Below are 21,486 nucleotides of genomic sequence, written 5' to 3'. Positions count from 1 at the left end.
TGAGTCCTTGAGAATCCATCTGACGAAGCTGAATATGCACTCTGGAAGCTGGAGATGTGCTCTCTCTGTTCACTTTGGATCCCCTGCACCCCTGCTCGAGGCCTGGTCCACAGCAGCCTCCTGACACTCATTGAACAGATGCAGGAACCATGGCAGCCTGTGATCTCCACCTGTAACTGCATCACTAATATCTCACCTAATGGGTATTTCACGGTGCTACATCCCAGGCGAGTCATTGTGGATTGCCTCCCTCCCTGTCTCCTCTCTAGGCTTTAAGTGATGGGACATGAACCAAACTAGCAGTTTTATTTAGCATTCAGTAGTCAGAGCCAGATTCCTATTTTCCCCTCTGTATTGAAGACACTGTCACATAGGTGGTTCACACTGAGATACCTGGGAACCAGGTAGCTGCAGCATCCCTACTGGAGGGCCCTGCCCTAGTGGGTTTTCTAGGTGGAGTCAGGGCCTGCCAGAGACTTGAGCCCCTCTCCCAATCCCCGAGGCTGTCGTGAAAAGGGCCGAGAAAATGCCATGGGCAGAACCTCACACAGTAACTACACCCAGCAGAGTGTCTGATCCTCTGGGGAAAATAGAATCAGCCATTGTGAGTAATTGTTCAAATAACAGATCTGATCAGTTTCACCTCTTACTTAAAGCCTGGGAAATGCCCATCCTGGAGGGGGGACGCTTGCTGACAGGAAGAGAAAATGCCCTTGATTCTGGTGCCTATGGCTCCAAGCCAGGGCATGTGGTTTGGGGAGGCAGCACAGGCAGCATTCCTGCCTGATCTGGGGGCAGCCCAGCTGTACAGCTGCACCTCTCTGGATTAATGCATAGATATCTGCACAGGAGTCCGGAGTCCCTGCTAATCTGCTCACCCTTCCTCTCCACCCACCCCTGACCCTGTGCAGCGTTCTGTAGCATCCTCTACTCTCCCTTATCAAGCTGCACTGAAAATGTCTGTTTATGCGCCCATTTCCCCCCAGTAGTACAGCATTTATGCCCTACAGTATCTGTGCAATACTGGTTATGTGCCAGGCATTGTTCGAACTGCGTCACACACATGAGCTCATTGAATCTCCATGATAACCCACTGAGCTAGAGATCTCAATGGTTCCCACTGGATATTTGAGGGGAAGGGCTACGTGATTCACTCTTCTATCCCCAGAACCCAGGACAGCGTTGGGCACAGAGTTAGCTCTTGGGATGTGGTGTTGAACGAATGGACCAGCCGGGTAGCTGGCTGTTCAGAGGAAGGAACACATCATGTCCACTCAGCAGTCTCCTGCTTTCTTCCTTCTTCCATCAATGCCCTGTCTTATCCTTCTATTTTCCCAATCTCTCCTCCACCACCTCAAAGACAAAGATTTAAGCCAGCTGAAGTATTCATTAAAAAACAAAGTCTCTTAATTGGCTAAAATTATATTTTTCTGTTTGCTTTCTGCGGTTTGGTACAAGAATGAGATTGGTATTACCGTCTGTTTGGAAAATGCCCTTTGAGAACAGGGACAGTTAATGACTGTTTCCCACTGAGTCCAACAGCCGGTGCCAAGTACCCTGCGGGCACAGAGAAAATATTAATTGATGTTGATTTCCTTACTTATTATTTAAATATGCTAAATGGCCCCTGAGAAGCTTCCCAAGAATTAATATGTTACCCCAAATATATGACTTATCCAGGGAGTACTTTAATCACTGAGCGTTCAGTGTCTGTGTTTGTGATGCCAATTCATTTTATAAATTTGATGAATTTACACAGGAAGAAGTGGGATAAGAGTTATAAAATGGTAGAAAATAATTGCTTATTTTAAGTACAAGTCAACTTGAATACTCAGTATTCAACAAACATTCAAATCCACATGGATTTGAAAATTTAATGACCTCTCTTTTTTACCAATATGTCATCAAAAAATTGTTTACAAGTTTAAATATGGCAAGCTTAATTGTTTTTCCTATTTCCTCACTTCTAGAGCACCTCAGCATAAGCCTAAAATATTTTTGGTGCTTTAGTTAGTGGAAAATAATTTTATTTCAAAACCAAATGTCAGAAACTTATTTTAAAATAGGGAACACTTTTGAGTGATCCATATCTTATATTGTTGAGAGATTCCAGAATATATAAGGCAGATGAGTATTTAAAGTTCTATAACTAAGAATTCTGTTGTCATCACTTTTGTGAATGAAGGTTTGCAGAATTTCTGTGGATTTCCTACAAGCCATCAACAACCACAAAAGATGATTTTCCTGTGCTGATGTTTCTAATACTCTGTCAGGTGATTAGCACTGAGGGCTGGTGAAATTTGGGCCACGTGTGGCTTGTGATCACAGAGGACAGACAGTTCAGCAAAGGGACTTTGGTGCTGTTGTTAAAGTATGATGACATTAGGCAGTAACGTAAGATAGATCCCAGGGTCACCGTCCATCTCTTGAAAGCTTGAACCAGACGTGTCTTGAAATTTGGAAGTTTTGGGGGGTGCCCGAGTGGCTCAGTAAGTTGAGTGTCCGACTCTTGATTTAGGCTCAGTCAAGTCATGATCCCAGGGTTGTGGGATTGAGCCCCATGTAGGGCTCCATGCTCAGCCTGGAACCTGCTTAAGATTCTGTCCCTTTTTCTATCCCTTTGTCCCTCTACCCTGCTTGCATGTGCACGCTCTATCTCTCTCAAATAAAAAATTTAAAAAGATAAAATAAAAAGAGTTTAAAAACAAAGCAATTTGGAAGTGTTTGGATTTGGAAAGCTAACTTAATATGCACACTGTGAAACAGCCCTGACAGGATGTGCAACATTACTCCATAATCAACTGTTGATACGTCCTTAAGCAAATATATCAATATTCCCATAGCCACGTGTCACTTCAGGATAGGTTTTGCCCCAAATGAGTTAGCACAAGGGTTTCAGTTTCCAGAAATTTTTGGATCTAGAAATTGCCATAAGGGACTTTGAATGTGCATAATTAAGGTCTAAAATGTTCATGTTACCAACAGAAACTGTGAAGGAGAGTCAAATCAGATAACCACTGCATGTTTGATAAAATGCCACACAGTTCTGTCCTGGGAAGGATTTTGTATTTTTAGACGTCACTTGCTGAAGTATTTGCAATCTCTATCCAAAATAAACAGTCAGCCTCCATTTGTTGTTTTGGAATATGTTCCTAATTATATTAAACTTTAATTTGTGTTTGAATAAGTAATAATCTGGTAGAAGTTTTGAAAATCTGGAAACAGAGCAAGTCTTTTTATGTTTTCCATTAGACCTTAGGTGTACATGTAAGTTACTCAGTATAGACATCTTTTATCTGTTTTAAAGTCATAGCAAGTATTTTTATTTGTATTTTACTTCTTAGTAACTTTAATTTATTTGTTTTCAAGTTTTTGTTTTTTTGAGGAGGGGAGAGCTGCACACAAGTGCGTGAGCAGGCGAGTGGCAGAGAGAGAGTGCGAGAGAGAATCCCAAGCAGGCTCAGCACCATCAGCGTGGAGCTGATATGGGGCTCAATCCCACGAACTGTGAGATCATGACCTGAGCGGAGATCAAGAGTCAGACGCTCAACCGAATGAGCTACCCAGGAGCCCCTGTAACTTTAAAGTTTATCCTGAGCCTGGGCATCTCAGTCAATTAAGCTTCTGACTTTGGCTCAGGTCATGATCTCACAGTCTGTGAGTTCGAGACCCACGTTGGGCTCTGTGCTGGCAGCTCAGAGCCTGAAGCCTGCTTCCGATTCTGTGTCTCCCTCTCTCTCTGCCCCTTCCCCGCTCATGCTCTGTCTCTCCCTGTCTCTCAAAAATAAATAAGTGTTAAAAAATAAAAGAAAAGAATCTTTCCTGAGGCAGAATTGAACACAGCATTCCACTGGTATCTTGGAGGGAGGACACAAAAATAAGGAGAACACAACAGATATGACTATCCTGTCACATGGCTTAAACACAGCTGTTAGTATTAGACAAAATAACGGTCAAGATCGTGGTCAACTACACTTCTGCCGTGATGAATACAGTTGCAGAAAATACAATAACAGCATCAAAAGAAATACCATTTAGGTTGTGTACTTATTTTAACAGATGACTATGGGAATTTGCACAAGTCACTTAACCCCAAGGGGACTTGATTTTCTCATCTATAAATTAGAAATTTTCTGAAATGCCTACGCCACTAATTATTTGTTAAGCGACGAAGGACTATTTTTGTTATACAGGTAGTGTTTCTGGTGACAATTACCATTGTTAGCTTGAAGAAATACAGTATTAAGATTTATCAATGATAATATTTACAAGTTTTAAAGAATCATTCCAGTGATTTAATTTCTACTGGAGTTAAGCCAGCAAGTTCATATTTTGGAGCCTTTGGGTCTGTGTTAATCTGTCCATATACCACTTTCCTGGTGTTTGTGTCTTCGTTAGCTGCTGAGCTAATAGGGACTGAAGCTGTGACAGCAAAATGACAGGTAAGGGGACATGAACTGAGATGTGATGCTGTTTGATGAGGAAGGTCATGTCATGTGTTCAGATGTTAAAGTCTTTTTTTTTTCCAAGAAATATGACATCTTTGAGCTTACACTGAAATTTTAAAAACCTGACTAAAGAATCCTAGAGTGACACTCGTAAGAATAGATGAATGACATCTTTCATAAGCAGGCAAGAAGAACTCTGTAAACTAGAAATTACAAATTAAACTCATGCAAGATTAATAGAACCACGTATCTGTTAAATGCCTGAATTTCTAATATAACTTGGAAAAGTCTTGCCTACTTATTTCCCTCCCCCACCCCTCGGATTCTATTTCTTGTTCAGAGCTATAGTTTAATTGTCATTTCCTCATGGTCACTGCAGAGAGACCACCTATTTCATTCTAGAAGTTGCTTTGATTGCCGTCTTGTGAGAGATGCTTTGCCACATTATCCACTTGGCCTCGAGGTGAAGTACTACTCTGGAGCATATTGTCACTGTTCCTATCCTCACAGAGTTTTCCACATTGATGACAGCCACCTCCTAGAGATGGAAGACCTCCACCTTCTTCCTCACATTTTGGATTCAGGGAAAATGGCAGAGACACCAATGTTGACATGGAAGAAGAGTGATGGCCAAGGCCAAGGAGGGCAAGAGCCAGTGTGGCAGTTTTTCTAGAACTTTCTGTCCTTATGGGTGCCCTTATTTCTCAACAGATACGTAGGGAACACCCTTTCTTCTGGTGTTGGCTCTGATGTTAAAGAAGTGAAGAAGGTATTTGCCCTCATGCAGCTTAGAGTCTACTCTAAAGAGGAAAACATGAAACAGATAAATAGATAAATAAATGGGTGGATAAAAATGTATATAAAATAAACAGATACAACAGATGACTTGATAAATGGACAAAAAGTTCAGGGTAATTATAATGTGTGCTGTGAAGAAAGTGTGCAGATAGAAAGGGCCTGCCTCAAGAAGAAACGCTGAAGCTGAGAAGAGAGCCAAGGTCTAGCTGCTCATGGTTCTGGAAGCATCAGAGTCGAGCCCTCCTCCTCAGTGAACTCTCACCCAGGAAGCACTGTGCTGCAGGAATCATATGAACTTTCCTTAGCACTCATCAGGTTCTCTCTGGGAAGTTTTCTGAGCAAAACGTATCGAGCAAGATTTCCCAGATACTCTTGCCAAGGCTCTTCTTCCATTGCTCCAAGTGCCGACTTGAGAGTTATTTGTTCTTGTTTCTGAGGAATGCAAGATGTCTAATTTCAGAAGAATTAAATGAGACTGAACTTCTAGGTCCTTGGTCACATCTTTGCTGGTTTTTCTCCATTGGAAGATTCTCTGGCATAAAAAATTAATTGTCTTAGTCAAAGGTATAGTGGGGATTGGACTGGGAGGGAATCCTGGGAGGTAGCTATTTTTGAAGCGTGGTCCTGGTGGTTTGGATGTTGCTTGCCTCTGTGTATGCTTTTGTGAGATTTCTTAGAAAAACACTCGAAGAAAAAGATTAGTAAGTTAATATCCTTAACAAATCTGGCCGTTCTGGTTCCTGAAATATTATGTGAAACAAAGAAGAAAAACTTTGGGTGGGTGTTGTGGGCAGACCTGAGTTATTGTTACCGTTTTGCCATGGGTTACCCTGGAAAGTTGGCATGAGTCATCTCACTGCCTTGGATAAGAGAATCCCAAATTCACATGTAAAATGAAGCTGGTAGACCAGATAACCCCCAGGACACTTTACAACCCTTGCATTCTAAGGTTCTGAGGAATGTGTTGAAAAATTTTAAGAGCAGGAGATACTTGGTGCTTAAAATTGTCAGTTGAAATCATTAGAAAAATTTCTGTTTGTTGTTTTATCCTACCCTGAACTTCAAAGTGCCCTGCAAGGATTGCCCATTACACACCCACCTCAGATGCTTCTCTCTACCACTGTCATTTGTATTAGACGTTTTATTTTCATAGAAGAGGTCAGAAATACTTCTAAATTTCAAACTTTACTTCCACTGGGAAGCTTATAGGATCTTATTTAATGCAATAAAAAATGATTCAGGAAAGTACAAAGGTTTCATTTTATAAAGAATGGCAAACTCTGTCACGTATAGAATGAATGAAGAACGATAATGGGAAGAATCAGACAAATTTTTATCTGCAAAATCGGGATTTCTTCTGAAAATTCAAGGGCAGCAGCTTCATCCTTGAAGCTGAACAATATTCCCCAAAAGCCTTTGTTTGCCCTAATATTCCATAATGTTATGCTTTTACAGTCAATAAGCCATTAGTAATCAAGAGATATATAATTTATTAATTACACTCCACATGAATATTTAATCTTTTTGGTTCCTGGGCATATTTCTAAATCTACTTTTTAATTACATTTTAGGGATATAAATCTTCCAGGCAACCATTAGAAAAGTAATTTTTCTGCACATTATGATGCCAATTACTTGAAAGCAGCTGGTTGGGAACCCTTGCGGTAAAACTTGGTAAAGCAGAAATCTCAGTGCATAGGTAATCTTCACTCATTTGAAAGCTGATTGAATAGTAGTGAGGAGGGAGTGTTACAAGGGATTTACAAAGGCATAGGATAGCCATGGAGAGAAAACAAGAGAAAGAACATATATCTGAATGGGCACCAAAACAGGCACCACCAGTCAGTGGTGACCCTTGTCTGAGTTCTAAGCAACTACTGGGTTTCAGGTCTGATACTACTGTTCTCCGAAATAAGCAGTGCTTTTTCTGTTGTGACTCTTGTCCAAGTAATGTCATTTTTAGAGCCATACATAGATCTTCCTTACTTTTGTTCCTCCCGACAGTGATGTCAGATACCAGAGATCATGATTTTATCTTTCTGACTTCCTGAAATGCTGATGAGCTGTTGACTAACATTGCTTTGGCTAATTGTTTTTTTGTATCAGATGCCTATACTTTTGAAAACTTTGGCACCAAATGTTTTGTTGATTTAGGTTTATTTTGCCTTTCTGATATTTTATATGTTCTTTTTTTTATTACCTCCATATTGGGACAATTTTTGGAAATGAGCTCTAAGTTTTTTCATACACTCAAGCTTTGGTGTTAGTGATGGTAATTTCAGCAGGAGGTAGATTGAGACATTGAATTCTATTTGGGGAAAGTATCTGCTTATTTATAAAAGGCCATCATCTCTGAAAACTCTTCCTTTCCAAAATCACCCCCTATGGGGGAAGATGTTCCTCTATTGGCTCTGAGATTTTCACCATAAAAATCACTCCTTATGTTGGACAACATATGAGAGTTATTGTTTTGAAAAGACCATTGGTAAAATGCCTATGGTCACCTGGAAGCAGGTGCATACCCACCCCACTGTTCATCTCTGAGCTATTTGCATGGCTTAATAATGCAGTTCAGCTCCTGCAGCCTTCTGAACTTCTGTGTTCACCAATTCTCACTACTGCAATTTTTTTTAAAACTTTCTTTATCTACTTGGAGGCTTCATTATTTCTTTCACTTAAAATATGAAATATATCACATATACGAGAATGCATAAAAGTTAAATACACTGCAAGTAATTTAAAGAATGTTCTCCTTTTGCCCTACTGGATTGTAAACTTCATGAGATCAAAGATCATCTCATTCATTGCTGGATCCCTGGGATTTGATAGTGCCTGGTACACAATAGGCCTTCCAAAAATATTTGTTAAATAAACCACTGAGTGAATGGGGATGTTTTTAAGTCACAGAATGAAGAGTTTTTGGAAATTTCTTTTAAAGAAAAGTTTGGCAGCTGGGTGCCTGGGTGACTGAGTAGACTAAGTGTTACTGTTGGTTTTGGCTCAGGTCATGATCTCTCCGTTAGTGAGATCGAGCCCTGCCTTGGGCTTTGTGCTGTCAGCGCAGAGCCTGCTTGGGATTCTGTCTCCCTGTCTCCGCCCCTTCCCTGCTCACTCTCTCTCTCTATCAAAATAAATAGGTAAATAAACATTAAAAAAGTAAAGAAAAGTTTAGAAGGAAGACAGACTAGCTTTACCTCTCAAAGAATATATAAGGAAATTTGCAAGTGAAGAAGACATTTCTTTATCCTCACATGAGATTTAGAAACTGTTTTTGTTTAGGTCTTATTTTCTAATTGGAAAATAAAATGATCTAAGTTATGAAGTAAATTTCTTTCCTTCCTTCCTTCCTTCCTTTTCCCCCCTGACTTCCTATTTAGGTAAGGAAATTTTTGTTGAAATTGGAACTTATAACTCCTTTCTCAGTCTCGATGCATAACCTTCCAAGTACTCCAGGGAGATTTTCCCATCCACCAAAGTCAATTTTAATTTTTAATAACCAAAAAGTGATAGCCTCAAAATTCTCTTGAAAAGCCCAAGTATACTTGTATACATTTGCTAACTTCTGCCTTTTAATGTGTGCGAGTAATTCATGGGCAACTCGCTATACTGGCCAAATGGTCAACAATACTTGAACCAGAAACTGTGAAACATCTCTGGGGGAATAATATTTGAGATGATACCTGAGTGATTATGTTTGAATGGATTTTTTTAAATCGTGCAGTGTTCCATACAAAATTGTCCTTCTTGGCTTTAGAAATTTCCATCATAGAGCACACATTAATAGTTATTTATATAGACCTCCTTTTTTGTTAGTTTATTTATTTATTTCGAGAGAGAGAGAGAGAGAGAGTGCAAATGGGGGGAGGGGCAGAGAGAGAGGAAGGGAGAGAGAATCCCAAGCAGGCTCTGTGCTGTCAGTGTAGAGCCTTAACCCAATGAATGTGCCAGGTGCCCCTACAGACCTCCTTTCTATGGCACTTACTCCCAGTCAGGCCACTGGGTCATTGAGGGGAGGGCTGCAGGGAGTCTGGACCAAAGGAATAGGTCTTGGGTTCTGAGCTGCTCTCAGGGAAGAATTAAAATCCGGAAAGAAAGAGGAGAAAAAGGAAGTAGCAGAAGTTAATTAAAAAAGTGGTCATGGGGCGCCTGGGTGGCGCAGTCGGTTAAGCGTCCGACTTCAGCCAGGTCACGATCTCGCGGTCCAGGAGTTCGAGCCCCGCGTCGGGCTCTGGGCTGATGGCTCAGAGCCTGGAGCCTGTTTCCGATTCTGTGTCTCCCTCTCTCTCTGCCCCTCCCCCGTTCATGCTCTGTCTCTCTCTGTCCCAAAAATAAATAAAAAAAAAAAATTGAAAAAAAAAAAAAGTGGTCATGATCCTTGTGAGACAGGAGGGGCAACAAAATAAATAAGTAAATAAATAAAGATGGTGGACATGAAGATAAAACTAAGCAGCATTTTGATAATTGCTCCAGACAGGCCATTTGTCACCTCATGCACACATCTTAAGAGATAGAGCCAACTTTACAAATCGTTTCTCGGAGAATGGTGCCTTCAGGTACATAAAGGGTTATATTTCCATCCCCTGCTGGTGGGGTCAGGAGGAACAGTTAAGACCTCACACCCTGGCCTTGCGGCAACTAAGTTCTAAACCCAAACGGAGCTTGGAAGGTAAATGTGCTCTTTCATTAACAAAAAGAGGGTGTGTGCACTGTAGCAGGGGTTCCCTTCCATGAAACTACCATTTATTATTTTGGGGGAATTCAGTGTTTGTGGCAGGACTCTTGGTTATTCACGCAACTTGTATAAGCAGATGCGTAAGACAGTAAATGACCCTGGCTGGGTGTCGATTCTATTTCCACCACAGTTATTCCTGCAGAAAGGTCTATTATTGATCTCCTTTCTCTCTGAGAGAAACTTTGTCTCCCTCTCTTCTCTTCATTTCTTCTCCCTCTCAGTTTCCTTCTGTCTTCTTTCCCCAAATCATAAGGATTCTGATATTCTCCCTTCATTGCTTTTAGTTCGATTCGTTCTCTCAAGCCCTCATTTTCCCTGATTTTCTCAATGGCTGCTGGAAATTAAGAATTTAACTCGGTGAGTTCCAATGTAAATTTGAATGGCAAGAGCAAGGGGAAGGGTAATTAACTAAAGATCTTAAGACAGATTCCTGCTGTGACTCATCCTGAGGATGGGCTTACTGAAAGAGTAACAATTGATAGTACAGAAACAATGATCACAGACGCTATGTACCTATCCTATCTATGGAGTGCCTGCAACATGCCAGAAACTTGACCTTATTTCTAACAGTAATGACTGTTGTACTAGTAAGCGTTATAATCTGAGTTTGGAGATGGAAGTCTTGGATCAGAAAGGTTCATAATCCCAGGACTGCCCAGGGTGAAGTGGTTCAGCTTGGATTCATATTCCAGTTCTCTGCACCAGTGCTCTCTGTTGTGCATTATACGGACTCTAGAGAACGTCAAAGATGGCCACCCCACCATTTTCAAGGACGTGTTAAGGAATCTAAAACGCAAAATCAACCCTCTTCCTCTTTCAATTCCCATCATTTGAACCTTATTCTTAACATTGGTGCCTTCTAAAGTTAGGCTTTGTTCTCTCAAAGCCCAAATCATTGGATCTCTTTATTTTTCTGTTTTTATAGAAGAAAATTTGTAGCCAGTGTTCCTGGGCAAAGGAGGACAGGAAGAGTATAATAGTAAGAACATGGAGTCTGAAACCAAATCACCAAAGTTCCTAATTCCAATCCTGTTGCTGATGTTGCCGCTCTAGGAAAAATGACTCATTGATTCTGTGCCTCAGTTTCCTGTTTGTATAATAAGCATTAGAATATTTTACAGGTTATAGGAAAGAATAAAGGGAGAATGTATAGACAGTATATATCAAGCATGTAGAAAGCATGTGTTGGATATTATTTATATAATTTTTATCTGTATCAATTGATATTCAACAAATTTTTAAATATTTATTTATTTTTGAGAGAGAGAAGGAGACAGTGTGAGTGGGGGAGGGGCAGAGAAAGAGGGAGACACAGAATCTGAAGCAGGCTCCAGGCTCTGAGCTGTCAGCACAGAGCCCCAAACACAGGGCTCGAATTCAAGGACCGTGAGATCATGACCTGAGCCGAAGTCGAACATTTAACTGAGCCACCCAGGCGCCCCTCAACTGACATTTTAAAATATACGATGTAATAGTGTAAATCATAGTTGGTGAGTTCCGTAGAGATGAAACCATATTAACTTTTGTGGCAATTCAAAACAATGTTCAGGTTTAAAAAGCATTTTTATTAATTATGTTTATACATTTATTTTTAAGAGAGAGAGATCAAGCCAGAGAGGGGCAGAGAGACAGGGAGAGAGCATCCCAAGCAGACTACATGCTGTCATTGCAGAGCCTAACAAGGGGCTCGAACTCATGAACCGTGAGGTCATGACCTGAGTCAAAACCAAGACTCAGACGCTTAACTGACTGAGCCACCCAGGCGCCCCAAGATACTCAGTTTTTTATGAATCAGATACAGCTGATCAAATCGAAATGAAATAAGGAACTCAGTCTAAATCAATTTTTTGTGTAGTTAAGTTGTGGAATCTGTTGCTTAAGTCCTCGGGTTGGAACTTTGCAAAGTGGGGCGTGGAGTCACCTAAAATGCAGCGTAGTGAACAACTATGGAAACCACCAACTCCAAAGTTTGCAGCAACCACGTCAAACGTAAATTCCAAAGGAGAGCAATTCGGTCCCATTGTTAACTTCTCGTTAGATTGCTTCGAGCTAATGTTTAGTGTTAATGCCTGGCAAATTCCAAACAGGGAAAAACATAGGTACTTATCTTTCATATTATATATGACTAAAATTAAAGTTGATTTGTCCATTAAGCAGTGCAGTAACAGGTCTTCTGACTTTTCATAAGGCATTAAAAGGAATGATGCATATCAAGAAGGCATTCTATTTCAAAAGAACACTAATCAATGCTGAGAACATTTACTATAAATTATTCACATTTGTTATAAACTACTCCATCCCTTTAAAAATTAACGGTATGCAACCTACAATCTAGGAACAAAAGTAAGGCTGCCTCACCTTGAAAAGCTTGAATGTGAAAGGCTGATTATAATTAGAAGAGCAAATAGGATACTAAGACGTGAATCCAGTGTATTAAGAGGAATAAATCACTGAGCAGCCTTACATCTGATAAAACATGATCCCTGCTCTTGTTGTGTGTTCTTTTACCACACATTAATATTTTATACAACCATTTCAAAATAAAGTCATAATGTGAGTCATAAATCACAGAACGGTGGTAATAAACCACTTTGGTTTATATTAGCTGTATACAGATGATACTTAAGTATTTCCACCATTAGCATGGACTATTTGAGCTTTCTCTGTACCACATTTGGTCTATTTCTTCCATTTTAAGAGGTGGGAATATGGAAAACAACGCTAAATCCATTCATTAGTGATAAAACAGTGCTACTTGTTCTCCTAATTGATTTCGTTTCCACTTGGACCTGTGAAAATGATAGCACAGTTGAAAATGACAATATTATTGACCTTGTTTTATCAGAGAACATGCCTTCCCAGTGAATCCTGCTGATGGGGTAAAAGGGCATCATATGGAAATAAAATATTGGAAGAACAAAATGGAAGAATGAGTTGAAGATTAGAATGATTGAATGTGTAATATGGTTTATACTCATTAATGAATGACTTATTCTTTCTATAAGGCCTCCCCCAAAGGCTATTATAATGTATCATCTCGGTCTTCTTCTTCTTCTTATTGATTTTCATTTATTTTCACTCTAGAAGAATCTGTTCTACCCTATTGCCTGAGTATTCTTGAAATTGTTAGTACTAATATCTAAAGCGGCTGGATAAGGTTATGTCTGATAAAAATATATCTATATATATTCTAGATGTATACTACTTATATATACATCTACTATGTACATATATATCTATATAGATCTATATCTATCTACATCTACTATCTATATATACATCTATATCTACTATATACATCTCTATCTATCTATCTATCATCTATCTACATCTACTATCTATATATAGTAGATGTGAATAAAAAGACCACAAGTTGAAGTATTCTGAACTCATAAAAATGGAATTCCCACCCATTAGATAAATTGACCAAGACATAAAACACATGCATGTATTAGATACTTGTAAATATTTGAAGGATGCTGCTGGTGGTTTCTTTGATAAAGCTCACTTCATAATCTTCAGGATAAGGACACTGTTTATGGATCAACAGTTGGGTTAGTCCATGAGGCTATGGCCCTTGAATTATAAAGTGAGTGTTAGGTTAACATGGAATGCCCTTGATGGATGCTCATGGTTTCTTTCCAATGCCAGTTATGCAAAGGGACCTATACCTTTTCATCATTAGAAAAAATAAAAGGGGGGGGGGTGGTTTGCCTGGGTGGCTTAGTGGTTAAGCATCCAACTCTTGGTTTACGTTCAGGTCATGATCTCACCGTTAGTGGTATTGAGCCCCGCCATGGGCTCCCCACTGAGTGAGGACCCTGCTTGGGATTCTTTTTCTCCCTCTCTCTTCCCCTCCTCTACTTGCTCTCTCTCTCTCTCTCTCTTTTCTCCCTCTCTCTTCCCCTCCTCTACTTGCTCTCTCTCTCTCTCTCTCAAAATAAATCAATAAAGTTAAAAAAGGAAAGAAAAAGTAAATAGTTCTACTTATTGGATGTGGTTGAAAGGAGCACGTAAGGAGGACATACACAAAAGTACATTGAAAATTAAAACAATAAAACACCATGAGTAAAGGGGCGCCTGGGTGGCTCAGTTGGTTGAGTGCCCAACTCTTCATTTTGGCTCAGGTCATCATCTCATGTTTTGTGAGTTGGAGCCCCAAGTCAGGCTCTGTGCTGTCAGCTTGGGATTCTCTCTCCCTCTCTCTCTGCCCCTTCCCTGCTCACTTGCACATGCACACTCTCTCTGTCAAAAAATAAATGTTAAAAAAATTCTATGAGTAAAAATGCATTGATTGTTTTTTTATTCATCAGAACTTTCTTGATTAAAAAAAAAGTTTATCAGTTGCAGTAGACCACTCAAATCCCCTTGGGGATGGCCTGGGTTATGTATTTGAGAGAAATAGGATGGGTTCCTGAAACCCCCAAAAATACGTGTTGTATCATCTGAAGGGCATATATCGACTGTTCAGTCACTATGTGGGAATGTGCTCTCTGTTGTCAGGATATCTGATTTCTACATACTGGCAGCCAAATCAACGAAAAAACAAACAAGCCTGTATGGAGCTAACCAAAACACATTTGCCAGCCTGATATGTTCTGCCAGTTCCCAGTTTGAGCCATCTGTGTTGTTATCCAGGCCAGACCTTGACTATAAATGTTCATGTTGTTGTTCACAAAAAGAATGTACACCAGGTTTCCATTTTTCAAATTAATCCTTTGGAAGTACTCAGATGCTTTTCCTTAGCTTCAATCTCCAGACAGCCCTGAATTTTTGTTGAACATCTTGTTTTCTTAAGGGACAACTAGGTAGCTGGTGGCCCTGATGTTGTCTGTCTTTTCAGAGAATGGCACTTAAGAAGTGGGTATACCTGGCGTCTTGTGAAGGTTAAGGTAATATTAGAAGACGAGATGATAAAGCCTAGCTCAGCATTTCTGTAGCCTGGGAGCAGGAAAGGGTTATTGCCGTGTGGTCCACTTTAGCGCATGCGGTATGCTTTTATGGAGGACAGGAGATTGCCGAAAAGCAGGTCACCGTGGGCAAGGAGAAAGCTGAGCTTTGACCTCAGAGGGGAATTTGGTCTTGATTTCAAGGAGGCATTTAAGACAATAATCCAACACTTTGGAGTACCTAAATGGATGGTGGAAAGTACAAGAAAACCACAGGTAGTGTTCGGTCAAACAGAAAGTGGTGGGAGGTGTGTGGAGGTGAGCAAGCAGAGAGAGAGAGGGGGGTTCTGAAGTCGTGGAAGGGCACACAAGTGCTCGGGAACTGCAATATTTATAACTATGTGAGACCAGCAAGAGGAGGAGGGTGACAACGAAGGGAAGGCTGCGGCCAGAGGAGAGCATGTTGAAAGATTCATGCGGGCCAAGACTTGGGAGGATGTCGGCGTTGTGGCAAGGTAACACCTTCATTCTTTGGAAGCCAGGTTTCAGAGGCTCAGCCGACTTCTGAGGATGGAAATGTCTTCCCCATGTTACCCATCTTCTGTGTACTTAATATCTGCTACCCATTTCTGTCACCATGCTGGAGCCTTTGGGTCTGATACCTCCGCCGGAGAATCCTAGAAAATTCCCCAGGCAAGTCCGTGGTCTTCCAGGCTGCCCGGATTCTGGGTTGTAGATGGCTTACCGCAGTCTGGGGTGGGTACCGGATATCTGTACCTTTGGAAGGCTGACCCTTGCCTGGGCTCCTGCTACCCCATGGTGGGCAGAGGATAGAGGCTGAATGGAAGTAGGCTCTGAGTGTGCATGTAAGTCACGGTCTTATCACTCAGCATTGTTGATGTCAGTCTCCCCAGTCCTGGCTGTGCAGGTCACGGCTAATTGCTCATTGGCCTGACTCCAGGGTCCACCCAGCTCTGGTCCTGCCCTGCCATTCATTTCTTTATTGTTTCCCTCTGAAATAAACTGGGACAGAATTCTGTGTCATGACAGGTAAGTGGAAGGTTTCCCCCTTCTTTCAAAGTGGAACAGTAACCAATCAAGTCCTTACATTTTGATCCCCCTGCAAATGTGACTTATCTTGGTTGCTTCCCATTGGAAGCTCGGCTTATCGTGGTTTAATTTCTAGAAATTGTATCTTTCTCCATTTTTAGAGATATAGCTAATCCCAGAAATAATGAACACCCCCAAAACTATTTTCCATAATCATCTGCTCAGTAAACAATTATTTTTTTTCTTAAAAAAATTTTTTTTAATGTTTATTTATTTTTGAGACAGAATCAGAGCGCAAACAGGGGAGGGGCAGAGAGAGAGGGAGACACAGAATCTGAAACAGGCTCCGGGCTCTGAGCTATCAGCAGAGCCTGATGAGGGGCTCAAACCCACAAACTGTGAGATCATGGCCTGAGCTGAAGCCAGATACTCAACCGACTGAGCCACCCAGGCGCCCCATTTTTTTTTCCTTGAACTTAAATAATATTGAACTCTACGTTTTGTCTCCTAGAGAGCATAATTTTTTATAAGTCCCACTTAATGAACAAAATGATGTCACCTATTTAGTGTGTGCTTAAGTAATGAAGAACTGGGAAAACTCTCAATACATTTTCACCCATTGAAATGGAAACACCATGCCTGCTGTATTTAGCTACTGAAAGCAATAAAAAAAAGAATAAGAAAATTGCATGAAAATCCTAGATTGTCTGGAGTCACATCATGTCCTTTTTTCCTTCTTTTAATGTAATGTGTCTTTTTGTTTGTTTTAGTATGGGTGTGCCCATAATAGTGTTACTAGCATCCTTTGCTTTAAAACTCGAATACAAGTCCTTTCCCCAAAGTTAATAGAGGGAAAGGTCAAGGTCAAACTTGAGACATGCCTCTCCATTTCAGAGATGGAAATGAAGGTCCTCTTTGACAGAATGTATATCTTACAAAATTATGAAATACACTGCAATGATTTATTTATTGGATTAGGTCCTAGAACCATTAACAAAGTTCTTTTAAGATGTAAACGGTGAAGTATTGATTAAGCCAGCCATGAGTGCATGTGGACGCCAAAAAAGTCCCAAAGCTTCTTAGAACTTGGACCAGCACAGCCCAATCTCTATCATCCTGACCTCCTTTTAAAATTGTTTAAGCCACGTTACCACTTAATTGCTAGCTCATCTGTAGCAGGAAACAATTATTCCGAATAAGCCCATGTACTGCTCTGGTTTTGCAGCAGATTATTTAAAAACAATATTTCCTCAAGATAACAATTTTGATAATGATGCAGGAAGGAAATATATTTGCAATTAAGCGAACATGCTTTAGCACAACAAGCAATAAAAAGCTTAACACTGAGCCTTTGTGAATTAAATGCCGGAACAACATTGGACAAAAGTCATGGTTCTGCTGACACATTTATTTCTCAGTAAATGAAGACTGTTTAGATTTAATGCATTTGTGGTTAGCAATAGTTTAAAAGATCAATGTAAATTCATTCTGAACTAGTAAATAAGACTTTAATGAAACTTCTAACAGCATGCTTTCACACTTTAGATCTCTTTATCATTCTGAGGTGATACAGCAGCATTCTCCTTGGGTTTGGTGACGTGCACATAACGTTGTGAAGTGTTTGACAGATTTTATTTGATGTGTATTTGATTTATGGGGTTGATATTGGATTTCAACATCTCCCTATCAGCCTTCTGTTCAGGCTTACTGCAGAGTGCTTATAAAGATAGTTTCTTCTAAATGTACTTATTAATAGAGAGAGAGAGATGTATATATATACATCTCTCTCTCTCTCTCTCTCTCTATATATATATATATATATACATACATATATATATATATACATATATATATATACTATTAATGAAATGCAGTATAAGACTGATCATTAAACATTCCCACTCTACTAAATGAGGTAATGTATGAGAAAGCACATTGCAAACTGTAAAGCCATATACAGATGTTAGTTATCATAATTATTGTTGTTACAGGAAACCCGGGTTTTCTATATTATTATTCTGTTTTCCTTTAACACTTAATTCAAAGAGTAAATACAGACAACCAATTTCCTTAAAAACCTGCTGCAGCTCTTTAAACAGTTCTGAGCGTTTCATTAAGGTTTTATTGTAAATCATGCATGATGCTATTAATTTAGTTCAGCCTTAAAAAGAATCTACTGACATAGTAAACATGACTTGTTACACTCAACTTTGCCAACACCGAACTTCATGTAGAGGATGCTGGAGAATTTCCACCTCGGCCTGGAAAACTGTCAAGGAAAACACAACCAAAAGTGACTCTTCTAGATGTAAAGATGCCTCTTGTTACCTTTCCAGTTGACTTGGTCCTTCATGGATGATGAATTCCACAAATTATTTTTTGTCAGGTGGAGGCAAAGAAAGGGTTTTTTTCTTTCCCTGTCTCTCCCTTTTTTGGTTTGGTCTTACAACACACTGGGGGCTGGGAGACGTTCACCTGCTGTGAATCATAGTTAAGATAAATTTATTTAGGTAAACACAAATGACTTTTTGAGTGAGAATTTGGACCTTATCCTAGTGATATGAAGAAAGCTTGGTGAGCTTTATGAACAAGGAAGGAACTTGACCCATGGAGATAGATGATCAAACTCTTTCTGCACAACCCACCTCAGTGATAAATGTAAAAGTCCGGCTTCCTTTTTACCATATAAACTTCCCAGTATGATCATATTTTTTTTTTCTTTCTTTCCGGTTTAAATGCATAAGGAGTGCAAAGAAATTGCTCATGCCGTATTGGGTATGTAAACAAGAAAAGCAAAAATGAAGCACATACTTAAAATAAACAAAGGACCTCGTTACCCAGTTCTGGGGCTTGGGATCTCTCTTACGCTCTTGCTTGATATGTACTTGAGAGGGAAACAAAAGTGCGAAGAGGCAAATGAGCAGAAAATACGTCTGCCCGTTAGTAAATGACACCCTAACCGTGTTCACCATATAGAACTTGGTACTAGATCTTGTAGCCTAGTGTATCCATTTGGGAGCAGGTAAAGTAAACGGGGTAACATATGCTCGAAAAGTAAGAAAGCTCCAATAGCTCAGAAGAAAACAATACTACAGAAAAATAGGGAGGGGATTCCCTAAACTATATATAGTCTGGGAATTCCCAAAGTTCTTTACAACCAGGTTATCTGCTCCCTGGGCTGAACAGAGCTAGTGCCTGACTGCAGGCACCCAAATTGTGGTTCCTCCCCTCATAATGCTCCCCAGGAGTGTCCCTACTAGTATGGCTGGAAGTGACACTCTGGTAGTAACTGACCACTGACACACTGTTTCTGTTAATGCAGCCCAGGGCAGTATTTGCTTTATTAGGACTCATGCCATCTTATGAGGCCTTGCATGTGTTAGAGGCTCAATGAAAGGTCTAGAATGTCCAAATGAATGAATGAAAAAAAAAAATCAAAGTTCCGTGTCCGCTCAAAAAAGGTCAAAGTGAAAATTATAAAGATTAGAGGTGAATCAAAAGCAGAATCACTCAGGTACAGGTGCTGGGCACATTGTCACATAGAGAATACGTGAAAGTCCTCTTTTGAATGGTCAAGGATATCTACTTTTTGTCTCTTCTGCTGGCTGATAATAACTTAAATGTCAATGTATTTGTAGTAAGGAAATGACATTCATCTTCCTTGCTTTAGGTGTCAGCATGGGTTTGGGTATAGTCAGAGCACCTGATCTTAGAGTAGAATCTGCAACTTAATGTGTTTTTCTTCTAAAATTCTGCTCAGTTGTGCTTGATTTTCTGGATTTGAAAATAACAGTATAACAGACGTTGAGCCTGATTACAATTTTGGGGGGTTCTAGGGGTTGTTGCTACTCAAGAAATAATGTCAGTGAATTAGCTGCAGGTCTTATAATTCAGTATCACATTTTGTTTGTTTGCCTCATAATAAACCATATATACTGGAGCTCCATTTTCTTGGCCTCAAAATGATACATTTGAGCTAAAGTATCCTCTAGATTTAAATTACTTAATTATTATAAGTATAATCATACAAATACGAGTTTCCTATTAAAGTCTTCAGAAGATAGGAAGTTTTCTGAGAGAAAAATGAGAAGTCCCAATTGAGTCCAAATAATTTTGCCCTGAAACCAGTCATGATCAATCCTGATGTTGTGACACATTGAATTACACTGAGTTTTCTGAAGGAACGATGTGAACTTTCAGCTCTGAAGATTTGTTTCAAAATAAATATGTTAACAGTAGGGTATTGAAACAAAACATGTTGGAAATATGGGCAGTGCCTCGTGTGCGTAACATAAAATGGAAAATAGGGAAGGTAATCCTTAAAAAGCTTATTTAAATGATACAACCATTTTATTTTTATTTGACATCAAAGTAATCTTTTAATACTAAAATATGCTGAGAGGTGAATTTACTTACCCACTAAAAACATTGATTGTATAAAATCAATTAAAGTTAAAGCTAATAAGTTTGTCATTTTGATTTTAATGCCTCATCTGTGGTGGGGCTTGGGAATAACAACCCGGTGGTGCAAAACATTTTTGTGTCAGAAGATAAAGAAGAAAGAAGTTAAGTATGTAAGCACCTATTATGGAATTTCTTTATCTATTTTTGATCAATAGCAAGCATCCTGTACTCTACTGGTTTTAAAAACATTCTTTTTGTTTTTTTTATCTTTTAAAAAGTATTTTTAACGTTTATTTTTGAGAAAGAGAGACAGACAGAGTGTGAGAGGGCAGGGTAGAAAGAGAGGGAGACACAGAATCCAACGCAGGCTCCAAGCTTTCAGCACAGAGCCTGATGCGGGGCTCGAACTCACGAATCGTGAGATCATGATCTGAGTCGAAGTCGGATGCTTAACCGACTGAGCCACCCAGGCGCCCCATAAATATTCTTGAAAGGTCAGGTAAGTAACTGGTTTACAATGTGCCAATTCTAGAGAAGATTTAAGGTGTTTATAGGTGTTTAGGTTTATAATTGAAGCTAATTATGATCTGTACTCAAAGGAGCACAGATTTTTAGATGTTGTCTTTTGAGGTATATATAATACCACCAAGAATTTCCAATGTAATCATTTTTATAATTCCAAAATGCTGACCTCCAGTAATTAAGTTTCCCCCTGACAATGTCAACTCATCTAAGTGAAAGAAACAAAACAAACTTTCTGGATACGTGTGGACGTGCAGAGTTTCTGGTAAACATATCAAGTTAAGGAAACCAAGGAAATTGGGGATTCTTGTGCCATTTTGCAAATATACCAAGGCTAGATAAGATGAGGGAAGAGAATTGTCTAGTGTGGGTCTAATAAGCTTTGGGCAAAGGCAAATACAATCAGTCTCAAGTGTCAGTTACTGTAGCTGATTGAGACACACGAAGATGAAGTCAAGCAATGGTGTCCAATTTGTGGCAGATCTTTGCAAATTTACTTTGATAACTAAAGTCAGTTATTAATGACATGTTTTTTAAACCCAGATGGCTTATCTGCCTGCCTCAAAGGTCACATCTGTTTGCAATAAAAACTTAAAGCATCTTCCTGAATTAAAAAAAAAAAAAGAGTCCTTTAGAAATAAAT

Source organism: Prionailurus viverrinus, chromosome C2 (assembly GCF_022837055.1).
Source record: "Prionailurus viverrinus isolate Anna chromosome C2, UM_Priviv_1.0, whole genome shotgun sequence".
In the NCBI taxonomy this organism is placed as follows: domain Eukaryota; kingdom Metazoa; phylum Chordata; class Mammalia; order Carnivora; family Felidae; genus Prionailurus; species Prionailurus viverrinus.
This window is presented reverse-complemented; position numbering follows the sequence as displayed.